Source organism: Nerophis ophidion, linkage group LG19 (genome assembly GCF_033978795.1).
Source record: "Nerophis ophidion isolate RoL-2023_Sa linkage group LG19, RoL_Noph_v1.0, whole genome shotgun sequence".
Taxonomy (NCBI): Eukaryota; Metazoa; Chordata; class Actinopteri; order Syngnathiformes; family Syngnathidae; genus Nerophis; species Nerophis ophidion.
In genome coordinates this window covers 11,701,820-11,721,829 of record NC_084629.1, presented here as the reverse complement: position 1 = coordinate 11,721,829, position 20,010 = coordinate 11,701,820, and the positions used below count along the sequence as shown (strand labels likewise).

The following is a 20,010-nucleotide window of genomic DNA, read 5'->3' as shown; positions in this document are numbered from 1 at the left end:
AACTTCCAATTGTTTTCTTCGTTTTATTTTGGCCCAAAATAGAACAAGCAACATTGTGAAAATTTTCATGTCACAAATAATAATAATTAATAATTTGATTGATTTAATTACTTTTAATCTAATAGTTGTTATTTTGCAGAGTTCTGGTATTTTATCATATGATAATAAAAAATGTTGATGTATTGTCAATCAAAGGTAGGTAGGTAGGTAGGCAGTAGGACTGCGAATCTTTGGGTGTCCCACGATTCGATTCAATATCGATTCAAAATGTATTTATTTTTTCAATTCAACACGATTCTCGATTCAGAAACGATTTCTTTCCCCGATTTAAAAGGAGTCTCTATTCATTCAATACATAGGATTTCAACAGGATCTACCCCAGTCTGCTGACATGCTAGCAGAGTAGTAGATTTTTGTAAAAAGCTTTTATAATTGTAAATGACAATGTTTTATCAACTGATTGCAATAATGTAAATTTGTTTTAACTATTAAACGAACCAAAAATATGACTTATTTTGTCTTTGTGAAAATATTGGACACAGTGTGTTGTCAAGCTTATGAGATGCGATGCAAATGTAAGCCGCTGTGACACTATTCTTTTTTTTTTTTTATGAATGTCAAATGATAATGTCAACAAGGGATTTTTAATCACTGCTATGCTGAAATTATAACTAATATAGATACTGTTGTTGATAATATCAATTTTTTTTTCACTACTTTAGGTTTGTTCTGTGTCTTGTTTGTGTCTCCTCTCAATTGCTCTGTTTATTGCAGTTCTGAGTGTTGCTGGTTCAGGTTTGGTTTTGGAATAGGATTGAATTGTTATGGTATTGCTGTGTATTGTTTTGTTGGATTGATAAAAAAAAAAAAAAAATCGATTTTTTAAAATGAGAATCGATTCTGAATCGCACAACGTGAGAATCGTGATTCAAATTCGAATCGATTTTTTCCCACACCCCTAGTTGGTAGGTAGGTCTTTATAGTCATTGCACAAGTAAAATGAAACTTTGTTTTCAGCACAAACCCGTTCAAGATTAGACAAACAAACAGAGTACAGGGTGACATAACAGGAACGCTGATGGGTCGCCACAAGGCACCCCGTAAAACATGGGAAAAAGGTCAACGCTGAGGGAGGATGACTAAAAAAATACAATCTAGACTGGGCTCCCAAGAAGGCCCAGTCTGGAGGGGGAAAAAAAAACTCCATACCAAAGCACGTATACATATTACAACGTACATCTCGAGATATGTAGCCCCCCTCCAGCTCCATGCGGACCTGAGTGAGGACAGCCTGTTTTCACGTCCGCTTTCCCACAATATAAACAGCGTGTCTGCCCAATGACGTTATAACTGTAGAATGATCGAGGGCGAGTTCTTGGTTTTCATATGTGGGTTTATTGTTGGGCAGTTTCATTAACGTCCTCCCAGCGTGGTAACAACACATAACAACAGCAGTCACGTTTTCGTCTACCGTAAAGCAGTTCGTCTGCCGTAAACAGCAATGTTGTGACACTCTTAAAACAGGACAATACTGCCATTTACTGTACATGCACCACAACACCTCCAGGCAACTTCACCCCTTTACTAATATCCTTCTCCATTAACATCCCATCTCTCCGGATTGTAAAAAACCTAATGTAAATAATCGAATGTACTTCTAATGTATATACTTGTTCTTATGCTATCTGAACTCACTACGTTCTCTGCTGGCTGTACATATCCTACTAAGTAACACCTACACTGTTTCAATGTCCATTTCTCTGTTGATGCAATTGTTGATGACTGAAGTACTGATATCAACCAAACCTAACCCCCACCCCCCGGATTGTAAATAATGTAAATAATTCAATGTATATAATATAATGATTAACTTGTGTGATGACTGTATTATGCTGATAGTATATATTTGTACCATGAATTGATTAACGTGGACCCCGACTTAAACAAGTTGCGAAACTTATTGCAGTGTTACCATTTAGTGGTCAATTGTACGGAATATGTACTGTACTGTGCAATCTACTAATAAAAGTTTCAATCAATCATGCATGCAAATGTGACAATAACATCTACGGCTTTTAGACAGTGCAGTGCACAACTGCGCACACAACAGCTGTAAATATACTCCTCCCCTCTAAACCACGCCCACCCACCACGCCCCTCCCCAAACCACGCCCCCCACACTCAAGTATGAGTATAGTGGGGGTAGCGCCGTGGTCCGAGGCTGCATCCCAGCAGACGCAAGACATTACAACAACGTTGAGAACTTGCTGAATTAAGATCCCGTTGAGCAACTTAAACATAAACTTAAAACAACTTGCTTTTTGACAACGTTTAATCAATGTTGGGTTTTGACATTGAGCTCTGGTTGTCGTGTGTCATTATTCTCCTGCATTCCCGGTTATTTTGTGCCTGCATTTTCCCTGTTGTGCCTATTTTTTCAGTTCACCGTTCCTGGTCTAGGAGTGGACCCTGAGGCCCACCTGCAGCAAATCAGTTCATGGACTATTTAAGCTTGGCACTGACAGCTCTGCCTTGCTGGTTATTGTTTCCTGTTCCTTCCACGTCGCATGCCCTTGCTTGACCTCCAAATCCGGGAACGTTTTTTCGCCCTTATTATTCATTAACCTCTGTGTGTTCTTTCTGTCATCCCTGAGGTGGAGAAGATCTCGATTGGACTGCAGGCGGGCCAGGAAAGTACCCGCACTTTTTTTTACAAAGCCACGCTGTTGTAACAAGTGCTGAATGTGGCTTGGCATTGTCTTGCTGAAATAAGCAGGGGCGTCCGTGAAAAAGTAGGCGCTTAGATGGCAACATATGTTGTTCCAAAACCTGTATGTACCTTTCAGCATTAATGTTGATTTCACAAATGTGTAAGTTACCCATGCCTTGGGCACTAATGCACCCCGCATTGGCTCGGTTGGTAGAGTGGCCGTGCCAGCAACTTGAGGGTTGCAGGTTCGATTCCCGCTTGTGCCATCCTAGTTACTGCTGTTGTGTCCTTGGGCAAGACACTTTACCCACCTGCTCCCAGTGCCACCCACACTGGTTTAAATGTAACTTAGATATTGGGTGTCACTATGTAAAGCGCTTTGAGTCACTTGAGAAAAGCGCTGTATAAATATAATTCACTTCACTTCACTTATTGTGAATTTTTCCTTAGCTCAGTCTGCCTGGGCCCTTCCTCTTGCCGACCGCTGAGGTTCCTGCTTATTGGTTATATTATCTGCTGTGCGTTTTTTTGCCCCCATCACCTTTTGTTTACCTTTTTGGACTTTATCAAAGATTCTCCTTTTTTTGATTGCAGATTGCCTCCCGTCTCTGCATTCTGGGGTCCACACCTTGACCCAGTCCTAACAGTGGTTCACTCTGGTAAACATACATTTCAACATGTACTGTGCCATCCATTAGGTTGAGTTTTTCCTTGCCTTGATGTTGGACCTGAGTTAAGGATGTCGTTGAAGCTTGTGCAGCCCTTTGAGACACTCGTGATTTAGGGCTATGTAAGTAAACATTGATTGATTGATTGATCCAGGAGCAGAACATTAGCACTGCACTGTTTAATAACATTTTCTACACTGCTATTTTGAAGTGAAGTGAATTATATTTATATAGCGCTTTACAATGTGAATATCCAAGTTACATTTTTAAACCAATGTGGGTGTCACTGGGAGCAGGTGGGTAAAGTGTCTTGCCCAAGGACACAACGGCAGTAACTAGCATGGCAGAAGCGTGGCTTGAACATGGAACCTTTAAAGGGGAACATTATCACAATCTCAAAAGGGTTAAAAACAATAAAAATCAGTTCCCAGTGGCTTGTTGTATTTTTTGAAATTTTTTTCAAAATTTTACCGGTCAAGGAATATCCCTAAATAAAGCTTTAAAGTGCCTTAATTTCGCTATCTTAGAAACCACTATCCATTTCCCTGTGACGTCATACAGTGCTGCCAATACAAACAACATGGCGGTTACCACAGCAAGATATAGCGACATTAGTTCAGATTTAGACTCGGATTTCAGCGATTTAAGAGATTCAACAGATTACGCATGTATTGAAACAGATGGTTGGAGTATGAAAGTATTGAAGAAGAAACTGAAGCTATTGAGCGAATAGCTATTGACGCTATTCATAGCCATAGCACGGCCGAATAGCTGCGTTAGCATTGCCGGTAAAATGTGCGGACCAAACGATCAGGACTTTCGCATCTTGTGACACTGGAGCAACTTAAATCCGTCGATTGGTAAGTGTTTTTTCCGCCTTAAATGTGGGTGGAAGGAAACATAATATAGTTGCAAATGCATCTACAGGTTATCCATACATCTCTGTGCCATGTCTGCTTTAGCACCGCCGGTAAATAGCATGTTAGCATCGATTAGCGTAGCATATTAGCATTGATTAGCTGGCAGTCAACATCAACAAAACTCACCTTTGTGATTTCGTTGACTTGATATTTGCAAATGCATCTGCAGGTTATCCATACTTCTCTGTGCCATGTCTGCCATAGCACCGCCGGTAAATAGCATGTTAGCGTCGATTAGCGTAGCATGTTAGCATCGATTAGCTGGCAGTCACGCTGCAACCTAATATGTTTGATTAGCACATAAGTCAACAACAACAAAACTCACCTTTGTGATTTCGTTGCATTTATCGTTGCAAATGCATCTGCAGGTTATCCATACATCTCTGTGCCATGTCTGTCTTAGCCAGTAAAATGTGGAGACACTCCCGCACATTCAATGGGGGTCTGGCGGCAGACACTTTCGCATCTTCGGGCCGGTGATGCAACTTGAATCCCTCCCTGTTAGTGTTGTTACACCCTCTGACAACACACCGACGAGGCATGATGTCTCCAAGTTTCCAAAAAATAGTCGGAAAAACGGAAAATAACAGAGCTGAGACCCGGTGTTTGCAATGTGTTGAAAATGAAAATGGCAGCTGTATTACCTCGGAGACGTCACATTCTGACGTCATCGCCAAAAGAGCCATAAACAGAAAGGCGTTTAATTCGCCAAAATTCACCCATTTAGAGTTCGGATATCGGTTAAAAAAATATATGGTCTTTTTTCTGCACCATCAAGGTATATATTGACGCTTACATAGGTCTGGTAACAATGTTCCCCTTTAAGTTGCAGGCACGGCCGCTCTACCAACCGAGCTATACAGTCTTATATTGTACACATTTTAAACACACACATCCTTCTTGGTGCACATGCATGTGGCGTAGTGGCATTGCCAACTAGTGGCGTGGCGTGCCTTCTTTGCCATGCTTGCAGGTTTTCGTGGACGAACGTGTTTTAAACCAGGTGAACAGTGCAAAAACCCCGCTTGTTCAAAATTTGCTATGTAAAGGTCTCAAAACTCAAGTGTAAAGAACCAGCGTGGAAGTTTGCTCCTGGCCATCCCAGCAAACAATTCCTCTCTTATAAGTAGTAAAGAAAATAGGGCACCAGGGATGTAAGAAGAATGGGTGTCGAGGTGGTGTGGTGGTGGGAGGTTCGAGGAAGAGGAGGAGAGAAAGAAAGGCAGGCCTTGTTGATGGGTGTGTTCACTTGTGATGCCCCCTTGCTTTTCTTTTCATGCCCCCCCATGTGAGGAGGAAGAGTTTGGTTCTGGGACTGTCGCAAAAGCTCAAGAGGAAGAAGAGGGAACTTCTAGTGGACTTAAGGCGGTTCTAAATAAGCAAAGGTAAGATAAAACATGCTGAAGGATGCAATAAAGGAGCATTCAGGGACAGTAGTGTTGGAGTCTATAGTAACTTTTCATTATAATATCTCAAAGACACTTCATTGCAAATAAGACCGTATGTCCCAATGTTTGACTGTTACTGTACATGTCCACTAACTTGTGTAAATAATATTACATTAAGAGATTTCGGGACTCGGGTACTATTATTATTATTATTATTACTATTATTATTATTATTGTTTTTATGTCAGTGTGTAATGGTGTGCATGCAAGTGAACAAGCAGTTTATGAAAAGGCGAAATTGATTTTTATATGCACTGTATCATATTTTATTACATTGCATCTATAAATGAAATAGATAACATGTGTTTTGTTATGCATTATCATTATTATTGGTTATTATAAAATATTTACAATAACTAATAATATTATTACTATTAATCCAAATATTTTCTTCACAGGCCATGTGGATATTTGGCTTTTTTTCCAGGAATTACTTTCTTCAGGCGTCTGATTGGCTGAAATAGTCTCGTGTGTGTCTGTATATGAACATACAGTAAATAATGAGGCACTTATGTAAATAGAGTACAGTACTTGCAACATTTGATCCAAGACAATTAAGATTCTTTACAAGACTTAATTTTAAAAAAAATGTTTTAATGTATAATATTTTATTAAATTCAATGTATACATATAAATTAAAATTGTTTTGTGATGCATTAGTTATTTGTATTTATATACTGTATACTATAATAATACATGTTATTGTATTATTATTAGTAGTATTGTATTATTACACTAATAATAATGATAATTATTATTATTATATCCCATATAAAAAAAATGTTTTATTTATATTTATAGATTCAATGTAATAAAATAATATATGGTGCAATAAAAATAAGAATCAGTTATGTAAAGTGAGTCTTGTAAGGACTATTAATAATTGTCTTGGAACAAATGTCTTGGATTATTATTATAATACTGATAAAATGTTATATCAATCCAAATATTTTCTTCATGGACCATTTTATATATTTGGCTTTAGTTACTTTCTTTAGGCTTCTGATTGGCTAAAACAGCTTTACAATTAGAGGTTAGAGCACTACTTTATTAATACAGTTTTAATCAAACATTGGGATACATGTATTCAAGTTACTTTTCAAAATGTGCCTAAATAGGATTACAAAAAAATAGAACAGCTATTGGAATCATTAAAACTGATTGTTTAAAATATTTTATGAATTAGGGGTGTCAAAAAAAAAAACGGTATTCATATTATTCGCCATTCTTACTTGTAATGAATGATGATTAAAAAAAAAATCAAAAATATATTTATTTCATTTTTTTAACCTGTCCTTTAGAAAAGAGAGGTGCCTTATTTGTATTTGACTTTATTAAATGTTTGGTTAGTATTTTCTTCAACAAAACCAGTTTTATTTTGAGTAATATAGAAATGTATCGAAGCTGTTTATCCATTTCATGGAGGAATGTAGTCAATCATGGAATTGGCACCCAATGTTATTAAAAACATATCCAGTTTGAATCGAGAACCGTTATGAATCGAGAATTTATTCTGAATCGAATTGTGCGGTGCACAAAGATTCCCAGTCCTAATATGAATACAATATTGCTACATTTCATGATACTTATTGGAAATACTTTATTACATTGTTTTTATTGACAGCCACAGTAAGCCTTGTAGATTCCTTTTCCTTCGCTAGTATATAAGAATATTTATCAAAAACTGATCAAATCGAACCTATTTTCTAATAAGGGTTTAAAGGCCTACTGAAATTAGATTTTATTTAAACGGGATAGCAGGTCCATTCTATGTGTCATACTTGATCGTTTCGCGATATTGTCATATTTTTGCTGAAAGGATTTAGTAGAGAACATCGACGATAAAGTTCGCAACTTTTGGTCGCTAATAAAAAAGCCTTGCCTTTACCGGAAGTAACAGACGATGTGCGCGTGACGTCACGGGTTGTGGAGCTCCTCACATCCTCACATTGTTTACAATCATGGCCACCAGCAGCGAGAGCGATTCGGACCGAGAAAGCGACGATTTCCCCATTAATTTGAGCGAGGATGAAAGATTCGTGGATGAGGCATGTGAGAGTGAAGGACTAGAAAAAAAACTAAAAAAAAAAAAAACTTGACGGCAGAGCAATTCAGATGTTATTAGACAAATTTAATAGGATAATTCTGGAAAATCCCTTATCATCTTATTGTGTTACTAGTGTTTTAGTGAGATTATCTGGTCGTACCTGTACAACCTGAAAGTCGTTTCTCAACGAGGCGAAGGCAGTCGGTCGGCCAGGCTGAGATTTTTTTTTTCCCCTCCAACAACGGTGGAAGCATCTGACGGTAGGGAGGCGGCTGGTGGGTGGAGGCAAGAGAGTCGCAGCTGCCTCTTTGACAGGTGCAGGAGGAACAACGCAAGCTCGCCGCTCATGTCTATGGTAAGAGCCGACTTATTACCACCATTTTCTCACCGAAACCTGCCGGTTGACATGTGGTCGGAAACCATATTCGCTTGACCACTCTGTTCCATAGTAAAGGTTCACGGTCATCTTTCGGGAATGTAAACAAGGAAACACCGGCTGTGTTTGTGTTGCTAAAGGTGGGCGCAATACACAGCTTCCCACCTACATCTTTCTTTTTTGACGTCTCCATTATTAATTGAACAAATTGCAAAAGATTTAGCAACACAGATGTCCAGAATAATGTGGATTTATGCGATGAAAAGAGACGACTTATAGCTGTGAACGGTGCTGGACCAAAATTTCCTCTACAATGCGTGACGTCACGCGTCATCTTACCGCGACGTTTTAGCATGATACTTCCGCGCAAAATTTAAAATTCCAATTTAGTAAACTAAACCGGCCGTATTGGCATGTGTCGCAATGTTAATATTTCATCATTGATATATAAACTATCAGACTGCGTGGTCAGTAGTAGTGGGTTTCAGTAGGCCTTTAAGACCCGACTGGTTTGCATGTAAAGTAGCGCCTCTGAGCCGCCGCATGCAGCTGAACAATAGTTCATCGCGGGGCTGCTGGTGTGTGATGACGAGCCAGGCGTCCATTTAAGGAAGCAGGCCTCCCGCTAGTGAGACTGATAAATGGACGTGGGCCTGCGTGTGATGCCAACAGGAGACTCATTGCAGCGGGGAATAGTCGTCCCTCCCAAGCACTCGACCCTCCCTGAGTAGCTCACACTACACCTAAGTGACGCCGCCACCGAGCAGCTAAAGTTAAACACACTCATCCTTGATAGTAATCCTAGCACTGGCGGCTGAAATATGCCCGCCACCCCTGCAGCCTCGCTGCCTCACAGCTGCTGTGCTGGGATTGGCATGTCAGCATGCTTTAAAGGCCTACTGAAATGAGATTTTCCTATTTAGACGGGGATAGCGGCTCCATTCTATGTGTCATACTTGATCATTTCGCGTTATTGCCATATTTTTGCTGAAAGGATTAAGTAGAGAACATCGACGATAAAGTTCGCAACTTTTGGTCGCTAATAAAAAAGCCTTGCCTTTACCGGAAGTAGCAGACGATTTGCCTGTGACGTCACCGGTTGTAGAGCTCCTCACATCCTCACATTGTTTACAATCATGGCCACCAGCAGCGAGAGCGATTCGGACCGAGAAAGCGACGATTTCCCCATTAATTTGAGCGAGGATGAAAGATTCGTGGATGAGGATGGTGAGAGTGTAGGACTAGAAGAAAAAAAAAAAAGGGTGAGGGCAGCGGGAGCGATTCAGATGTTATTAGAAACATTTACTAGGATAATTCTGGAAAATCCCTTATCTGCTTATTGTGTTACTAGTGTTTTAGTGAGATTGTATGGTACCTGAAAGTCGGAGGGGTGTGGCGATCACCAGTGTCTCTGAGGGAAGCCACGCAGCTGCCTCTTTGACAGCTGCAGGAAGAGCGACGCAAGCTCGGCTCATGTCTACGGTAAGAGCAGACTTACTACCACAATTTCCTCACCGGAACCTGCCGGTTTACATGTGGTCGGGAACCATGTTCGCTTGACCGCTCTGTTCCATAGTAAAGCTTCACCTTCGGGAATGTAAACAAGGAAACACCGGCTGTGTTTGTGTTGCTAAAGGCAGCTGCAATACACCGCTTCCCACTTTTCCATTATTAATTGAACAAATTGCAAAAGATTCAGCAACACAGATGTCCAGAATACTGTGTAATTATTTGATTAAAGCCGAATACTTATAGCTTGGATCGGGCTGAAAAAAAATGTCCGTGCACGCGTCATCATACCGACGTTTTCAACAGGATACTTCGCGCAAATTTTTAAATTGCAATTTAGTAAACTAAAAAGGCCGTATTGGCATGTGTTGCAATGTTAATATTTCATCATTGATATATAAACTATCAGACTGCGTGGTCGGTAGTAGTGGGTTTCAGTAGGCCTTTCAAATATATATTTACAACACTTTATTCTCTGGCTTTTACTTTCACATGTATTGTACACAATACAGACTAGTGAATCTAAATTATTGTGCAGACATAAACTAGTGATTTAGGGCTATATAAGTAAACATTGATTGATTGATTGATAATGTTTGTCATTCAAACAGTTAGTGGGCGGGACTTTCATATGCCAGATTTTTCATTGGCTCTTTGGGGCACTAATGATGGGATCCTTTGAATTCTACCTAGCAACAAATGCAAACAAAATGTGATGTAGGAAGAAACGATCACAACAATCACCTATTCTTGTAAAATGATGTTTCTTTGGGTAATATTACAGTGTAAAGGAGTCATAAAATGTTTTTCCTACATCTAAAACCCTTTTCCTTGTTGTCTACATCAGTGTTTTTCAACCTTTTTTGAGCCAAGGCACATTTTTTGCATCGAAAAAATGCCGCGGCACACCACCAGCAGAATTCATTAAAGTCAAGACTCAGTTGACAGTAAAAAGTCGTTGTCACTATTGTTGGATATAACTTTAAAGCATAACCAAGCATGCATTAATATAGCTCTTGTCTCAAAGCAGGTGTGCTGTCACCGCCTGTCACATCATGCTGTGACTTATTTTGAGTTTTTGATGTTATAACATGACTGCACCGGCACGAAAAGCGGACGTGACGACAGGCTGTCTTCACTCAGGTCCGACTGGAAATCAGGAGAAATTCGGGAGAACGGTTGTCCCGGGAAATTTTCGGAAATTGAAATTCAAGAGTCTCCCGGAAAATTCGGGAGGGTTGGCAAGTATGCCCACGGGCCGCGTGGGAATAGATTTTCCGGACTGGTAAAATCATGGCATTATAACTTAAAAATAAAGACAACTTCAAAATTGTTTCCGATGGCCAAAAATAGAACCAGCATTTTCTGAAAATGTATATATGACAGACAATCGTCTTGGCAAAACACTTTAAGTTAGTGGAAAACTCAGGAAAAAATTGGTGCCATTTCCAAAACACCATTAACGTCGACTGTGTCTCTGTTTTTACAAAGCCATTAAACTTTAAGCACTTCCTGTTGGCAGTTAATTAAAAACGCGTTTGGAAAAGCAACCAAGTGTTTCCTCACACCGCCACATTGGTGGCATCTGCAACTGCCACAACACATTCATTTAGCATCATTCAAACATTACAATTATAATCAAAACAATGACCAAAAATGACACCATGATAGCCGGATTAAAAGGTAACATAACTACAAACTTAACTAATGTGGACATGGTAGATTTAATCATAAAATAAAACACAACAAACGTATAAACACACATTTTACAATGGAGTTCAGGGTGCACATCGTGCCATCAAAAAACTGCGAGCACTGCATGGAACTCTAACTACAAAGATGATGGTCATGTTGACTTTGCATTTTACTATTTGTTTATATCTGTTGTGTGGATAATTTACAATAAAAAAAGGTATTGTGCGTTGCTACAGCATTAGTCTGTTGCTAGCCACAATAGACGCTGATTGGTGTAGCGGCAGCCAATCCAGAGGGCGTTTAATGTCAGCTGACACGTCATCTTTAAAGGCCTACTGAAAAGAGATTTTATTTAAACGGGGATAGCAGGTCCATTCTATGTGTCATACTTGATCATTTCGAGATATTGCCATAATTTTGCTGAAAAGATTTAGTAGAGAACATTGACGATGAAGTTCGCAACTTTTGGTCGCTAATAAAAAAGCCTAGCCTGTATCGGAAGTAGCAGACGATGACGTCACCTGTGTTTTGGCTCCTCACATTGTTTATAATGGGAGCCCCCAACAAATAGAGCTATTCGGACCGAGAAAACAACAATTTCCCCATTAATTTGAGCGAGGATGAAAGATTTGTAGCTGAGGATATTGATAGCGAAGGACTACAAAAAAGTAAATAAATAAATAAAGTAAAAAAAAAAAAGGCGATTGCATTGTGAGCAATTCAGATGTTTTTAAACACATTTAATAAGATAATTCTGGAAGATCCCTTATCTGCTTATTGTTTTAATAGTGTTTCAGTGAGATTTTAAAGATTGTCAAGGCATACCTCGGGGTCGGATGGCTGCGGTGAACACACAGGGTCTCAGAGAGGAGCCGAGGAGCCAAGCTCACAGCTGCCTTTTTTGTCATGACAGCTGCTGCAGGACGACGAATAATCCATTGATGTCTCCAGGAAGATATATATCACAATTTCCCCATCCAATAACATGCTGGTTGACGTAGAGAAAACCTGTTCGCTTGACAACTCCGCTTCACAACAAACAAACACCGGCTTTGTCTCGGTGCTAAAGGCAGATGCAATCCACCGCTTTCCAACAACAGCATTGTTCTTTATAGTCTCCATTATTAAATGAACAAATTGCAAAAGACTCAGCAACACAGATGTCCAAAATCACTGTGTAAATACGCCATGAACAGAGACGACTTTTAGCCGTGTTTGGTGCAGCGCTAATATTTCCTTACAGTCCGTGACGTCACGCGTACGCGTCATCATTCCGCGACGTTTTCAACATGAAACTCGCGGGAAATCTAAAATTGCAATTTAGCAAACTAAAAAGGCCGTATTGGCATGTGTTGCAATGTTAATATTTCATCATTGGTATATAAATATCAGACTGCCTGGTCGGTAGTAGTGGGTTTCAGTAGATCTTTAAACAGTGTCATGTGTGACGTGGTTTACACTTGAATTGCTATTGCGACATCCAGTGGACACATTTAGAACAGCAGTTTTTCATAAAAAAATTGCAGCTCATGTTACAATTAATCAATCAATCAATCAATCAATCAATCAATCAATCAATCAATCAATCAATCAACGTTTACTTATATAGCCCTAAATCACTAGTGTCTCAAAGGGCTGCACAAACCACCACGACATCCTCGGTAGGCCCACATAAGGGCAAGGAAAACTCACACCCAGTGGGACGTCGGTGACAATGATGACTATGAGAACCTTAGAGAGGAGGAAAGCAATGGATGTCGAGCTGGTTTAACATGATACTGTGAGAGTTTAATCCACAATGGATCCAACACAGTCGCAAGAGTCCAGTCCAAAGCGGATCCAACACAGCAGCGAGAGTCCTGTTCACAGCGGAGCCAGCAGGAAACCATCACAAGCGGAGACGGATCAGCAGCGCAGAGATGTCCCCAGCCGATACACAGGCGAGCAGAACATGGCCACCGGATCGGACCGGACCCCCTCCACAAGGGAGAGTGGGACATAGAAGAAAAAGAAAAGAAACGGCAGATCAACTGGTCTAAAAAGGGAGTCTATTTAAAGGCTAGAGTATACAAATGAGTTTTAAGGTGAGACTTAAATGCTTCTACTGAATTAAAAACTTTTTCGCGGGGCGTGGGCTGAATTAAACCTGTTTGCGGGCCGTATGCTCGACAACCTTGCTCTAATACTAAATAACTCAGAAACTGGCTAAGTGGCAATATGTTTACAGTTTATTTTGGTACTGACGCCAGAAGCAGACCTTTAAGGAAGATTGTTCCAGCAGTAAGGAGACATGCCCATTTAAAATATGTCCTCGCTCGTTAGCTGGACATGACAATTTAGATCAAAGTAAAATACGATGTGTATATGTGTGACTTTTCCATCTAAGGTGGCAACGTTCTACTGATGTCCTCCACTCGTACCTTGCCCATTAGACAATGTCAAATAACGTTGGCAATAAATGAATGCTTCGCACTCATTTTGTCATGGCAACGAGTCATCATTGGCGCGTGTTTAGTATGCTTCGAGATGCTATCCGTCTGCTGCACGTAAAGTCATAACACGATTGTTCCCAAGGTACATCTCACTGCGTAAATACTGCTTTTAGCTCACTGATGCTACTTTAAACACGTCCTAGAAGAGGGCAGCAGGCCAACAAAATGTTCAACCACCCTCTGCAGTCATCTTCATGTTTATGTCCTTGGACTTGGACTGTACTGATTGAATTGATTAACGTGGACCCCGACTTAAACAAGTTGAAAAACTTATTCGGGTGTTACCATTTAGTGGTCAATTGTACGGAATGTGTACTGAACTGTGCAATCTACCAATAAAAAAATCAATCAATCACTTGGTAAGTTTTGTTTAGATCAGAGGTTAGGTACCTGCGGCACGTGGACCTTATTCGACACACCACAAGCATTTAAACGCGACAAATAGGACCCGTTATTACGAAAATAAGTAAATAACTCATTAAGTCTTCTCCATATAAAAATACACTACAAAAGTTTTTGGCCACCTGCCTTGACTCACATATGAACTTGAAGTGCCATCCCATTCCTAACCCATAAAGTTCGATATGATTTCGGTCCACTTTTTGCAGCTATTACAGCGTCAACTTTTCTGGGAAGGCTGTCCACAAGGTTGCGCAGTGTGTTTATAGGAATTTTCCACCATTCTTCCAGAAGCGCATTGGTGAGGTCAAACGAGAAGGCCTGGCTCTCAGTCTCTGCTCTAATTCACCCCAAAAGTGTTATATCAGGTTCAGGTCAGGACTCTGTGCAGGCCAGTCAAGTTCATCCACACCAGACTCTGTCATTCATGTCTTTATGGGCCTTGCTTTGTGCACTAGGGCGCAGTCATGTTGGAAGAAGAAGGGGCCCGCTCCAAATTGTTCCCACAAAGTTGGGAGAATGGAATTGTCCAGAATGTTTTGGTATCCTGGAGCATTCAGAGTTCCTTTCACTGGAACTAATGGGCCAAGCCCAACTCCTTATAAACAACCCCACACCATAATTCCTCCACCACCAAATTTCACACTCGGCACAATGCAGTCCGAAATGTAGCGTTCTCCTGGCAACCTTCAAACCCAGACTCGTTCATCAGATTGCCAGGTGGAAAAGCGTGATTCATTGCTCCAGAAAAGGCGTCTCCACTGCTCTAGAGTCCAGTGGCGACGTGCTTTACACCACTGCATCTGACTTGGGGATGTATGGCTTAGATGCAGCTGCTCGGCCATAGAAACCCATTCCATGAAGCTCTCTGCGTACTGTACGTGGGCTAATTGGAAGGTCACATGAAGTTTGGAGCTCTGCAGCAACTGACTCTGCAGAAAGCCAGCGACCTCTTTGCACTATGTGCTTCAGCATCCGCTGAGCCCTTTCTGTCAGTTTACATGTCCTACCACTTGGTGGCTGAGTTGCTGTTGTTCCCAAACTCTTCAATTTTCTTAAAATAAAGCCAACATTTGACTTTGGAATATTTAGGAGTGAGGAAATTTCACGACTGGATTTGTTGCACAGGTGGCATCCTATGACAGTTCCACGCTGGAAATCACTGAGCTCCTGAGAGCGGCCCATTCTTTCACAAATGTTTGTAGAAACAGTCTCCATGCCGAAGTGCTTGATTGTATACACCTGTGGCCAAGTGATTAGGACACCTGATTCCCATCATTTGGACGGGGGGGCCAAATACATTTGGCAATACAGTGCATTTACTTGCAAAATCCCTATCACTCTTTAATTGTATTTACTGCTGCCAAATGATTAAAATATTAATTGCGATAATCACAGTTTGTTCGAGTTAACTCCAATTATCATGATTAATCGCGGATAGATATCATTTTGCATCAATAAAACGTGTACGCAAAACGGACAATTTTCTAGTTTTTATCACCACGAGTGGACAGTTCGATTTGCTTTAACTACGTTTTTTTAAAGATCATGCTTTTTTAGACAGCTCAACACAAAAAGGACATAACCACGCTTTTTAACTAGAATGTGAAAAAAATTACCTGCCGTTTGCGATGTCTGGCCAGAGTTTGTATATTGTGTTTCTGCTGTAGAAGCACTTGCATTCAGAGGAGAAGCTACGCCATGTTTAGATAGGAGTTTCAGGCATTAATAACACAAAATATGGATTGTTACGATCATGGTTTGATTAGTCAAAGATGTTTAATTATGTTATTTTTGTGATATTTCTACCTGAATTTTTTTTTTCGGATGTTCTGTACATTTCATGTTGTACAAGTGATCGGTATTCATATCTCTGCATTATAAAACAATAGTGTAATAATCTGTATGTGCGGCGTAGCAATTTAGAACGGGGGGATTGGGGGGGCAGCTTACTGCGGGGTTCTTTCCCCCAGGATGCAGACGGACCACTCAGGACAAGGCGTGCAGGTAGGAACATGATTTAATCTAAAAAAAAACACGTACCAAAAACCGAAAACAAGCTAAGGTACAAACTAGCACAAGAAACATAAATTAGGAGCCAAGAAATATCAACGTAACCTGTTGCGTACAGCAAACAATGAAGCCAGGACGAGTGTGGCGAGAGAGGTGAATAAATAGCTCTCTGATTAGTGGTCGACAACAGGTGACCGTGCCGACCACTAACCAGAGGCAGGTGAATCCAATTAATTCCCCATGGAAACTAAAACAAACCCAGAGGTGCACAAACAGGAACTAAGGGAGTCCAAAACTAACAGAAAATAACAAAACATGATCCAGGACAATTTCAATCTGCCAGAAAACCAATATTTTAGGTGGACATATCACAGATTACATTAAAAAAACATATTGGACAAAGCATTATTGTAAAGTAAATAAATAAATGGGTTGTACTTGTATAGCGCTTTTCTACCTTCAAGGTACTCAAAGCGCTTTGACACTACTTCCACATTTACCCATTCACACACACACACTGATGGAGGGAGCTGCCATGCAAGGCGCTAACCAGCACCCATCAGGAGCAAGGGTGAAGTGTCTTGCTCAGGACACAATGGACGTGACGAGGTTGGTACTAGGTGGGATTTGAACCAGGGGCCCTCTGGTTGTGCAAGGCCACTCTCCCACTGCGCCACGCCGTCCCTAAAGTAAGACCATTTTTTCTTTTTTTTTTGCGTGATTAGACCGGATTTGACACGTTCTGCTATTATTGTGAAGCCGTTAGTGCGTAATTAGTATGAGAAGAGGTGTTTTGACATGTTTAGACAGCATAAAAGTATTCGATAAAAAATGACTGTAAACTTCCTGCCTACAGTCCTTCTTTTCTGTGAGCTTTTATTCCATCTTACTAAAGCGGTTAGTGTAACAATCTATGTTTTATGTTTTCAATGCACTAAACTGTTTTCTAAACACGGAAGAGAAGCGCGTCCTACCTCTCTGCAAGCGGAGAAGCGGGCTGGCACGAGTTCGTTCCAGTGATGACGTCTCACGGCAATCAAAGAGAAAATAGTCTTGTCTAGTCGAGAGAACAACTTGCCATGGCTTTGGACAAGGGATTTCCTTAATGGATGCTTTTATTTGTGCATTTCTGCTGGCTATTTTCGAGCTTGTGGTTCCACATTACATTTTCCCATGCTAGGGAATAGGGCGAGGGTAAAAAAAGTAGTCAGGACGGCTAATGGGTAATCGCACGTTTAAAAAAAAAAAGCGTAACTATCACGGTACTTGTAATACTTCAACTTAACCATTGTGTTGTTCTCATAATAGTTCAAGTTTCTTTTCCACAGTACACCAGTGAACTTAAAGGCCTACTGAAATGAGATTTTCTCATTTAAACGGGGATAGCAGGTCCATTCTATGTGTCATACTTGATCATTTCGCGATATTGCCATATTTTTGCTGAAAGGATTTAGTAGAGAACATCCACGATAAAGTTCGCAACTTTTGGTCGCCAATAGAAAAGCCTTGCCTGTACCGGAAGTAGCAGACGATGTGCGCGTGACATCACGGGTTGTAGGGCTCCTCACATCCTCACATTGTTTATAATGTGAGTCACCGGCAGCAAGTGCAATTCGGACCCAGAAAGCGACGAGTTCCCCATTAATTTGAGGGAGGATGAAAGATTCGTGGATGAGGAAAGTTAGAGTGAAGCACTTAAAAAAAAGAAAGGAAAAAAAGAAAAGGCGACGGCTCCAGGCAGCAGTGGTAGCATTTCAGATGTAATTAGACACATTTACTAGGATAATTCTGGAAAATCCCTTATCTGCCTATTGTGTTAATAGTATTCTAGTGAGATTATAAAGTCATACCTGAAAGTCGGATGGCTGCGGTGAACGCCAGTGTCTGAGAAAAGCCAAGTTCACAGCTGCCTTGAGCTGCAGGATGAAGTCGCATAATCCACTGAAGTCTCCGGTAAGAGCCGACTTAATATCACAATTTCCCATCCAAAAACTTGCTGGTTGACGTAGAGAAACATGTTGGCTTGACCGCTCTGTGTTAAAGCTTCACAACAAACAAAGAAACACTGGCTGTGTCTCGGTTGCTAAAGACAGCTGCAATCCACCGCTTTCCACCAACAGCATTCTTATTTGACGTCTCCATTGTTAATTGAACAAATTGCAAAAGATTCAGCAACACAGATGTCCAAAATACTGTGTAACTGGGCGATGAACAGAGACGACTTTTAGCCGTAAGTGGTGCTGGGCTAAAATGTGCGCTCCAACCAATAACGTCACAAACACGCGTCATCATTCCGCGACGTTTTCAACAGTAAACTCCGCGGGAAATATAAAATTGTAATTTAGTAAACTAAAAAGGCCGTATTGGCATGTGTTGCAATGTTAATATTTCATCATTGATGTATAAACTATCAGACTGTGTGGTCGGTAGTAATGGGTTTCTGTAGGCCTTTAACAGTTGTCAAATTTTGAATTTATTCTCGAAAAAACATTATTTTCTGAAAATAAAGAAATGTGACAACATTCTAGGGCAGGGGTAGGGAACCTATGGCTCGCGAGCCAGATGTGGCTCTTTTGATGACTGCATCTGGCTCTCGGATAAATCTGAGCTAACACTGCTTAACACAATAAGTAATGACTAATTCCACTTGTAATCAAAGTGTTAAAAATAAAGTTCAAAATATTAAACATGCTCATGCATTTGAATCCATCCATCCTTTTTCTACCGCACTTGTTCAAGAAATTGCATGATTTATTTATTATTGTTTTTTTTAGGGCTTGCCCTCCTGGGGGTTCTTCAGACCACCAAGCTCCGACATGAAAGCCTGTTTCAGGGTTATGATATTTTTTTTATTTTTCAATATGTCTCTCAGTTGCTTTCCAGCAATTGTCTTTTTCTCTTTCGTTCTCGCTCGCGCTCTGGCTCCAGCTCCAACCCTGTCTCTCCTTCCGGCTGCTGCTTATAACAGAGCGACAGGTGATTAGATAACAAGGCCCAGGTGGGCCCTCTATGCACCTGTCGCTGATTTCGAGGTTGGTCCTGGCACACCCTGCTTCGCTGCAGGCCCGCAGGCCACGCCCCTCCACAGTTAGCTTCAGAATATCAACGTTATTACAAATAATACGAGACCTATTATATTGTAGTAATTTTGGTCTTACTTAAAAATGCATGATATGGCTCTTGCGGAAATACATTTTAAAATATTTGGATTCTTGGCTCTCTCAGCCAAAAAGGTTCCCGACCCCTGTTCTAGGGCTACCAGAAATAACGTTCACATGATTAATAACCAAAACATTAGCGCATTAATCAGGTGTGTACGCAGATTAGATTAGATTAGATAGTACTTTATTTATTCCGTCAGGAGAGTTCCTTCAGGAAAATTACAATTTTCAGCACAATCCCATTCAAGATCAGACAAACATTAAACATTAAAGGGAGACAGAACAGAATCGCTGATTAGTCCAACAGTTTATTTTGACTGGACTTCAAATCGAACTGGAAAGCAAGTTTTGAGGAAAAATATGACGTGCAACATTTTAAGATTATTCCTGGTTGACATTCTGAGAATAAAATTGCATCTGTCCAAAAATTGGGGTCTTTTTAATTTTAAGTAAATTCCAGTTATGTAAGTGGTTATTCATGATTGATCTAAATTTAAAAGTGTTATTAATCTGATTAATAAAATGTATTCTTTGACAACTCTACTTTATTCACATAAAATTAAGAGTTTATT

General features: G+C 40.4%; 2 protein-coding genes across 2 annotated transcripts in view; one reads left to right on the top strand and one right to left on the bottom strand.

Moving 5' to 3' along the window:
* LOC133537964 (gap junction alpha-8 protein-like) overlaps positions 1 to 20,010 on the bottom strand; it is a 135,117-nt gene that overhangs the window by 79,084 nt on the left and 36,023 nt on the right. The gene's annotated exons all lie outside the window — the stretch shown is intronic.
* Positions 5,390 to 20,010, top strand: part of gja5a (gap junction protein, alpha 5a) — a 47,649-nt gene continuing 33,028 nt past the window's right edge. Inside the window, exon 1 of the mRNA XM_061879156.1 lies at positions 5,390 to 5,683. The gene's annotated coding sequence lies outside the window, so the exon portion shown is untranslated. The remainder of the gene's footprint in view (positions 5,684 to 20,010) is intronic.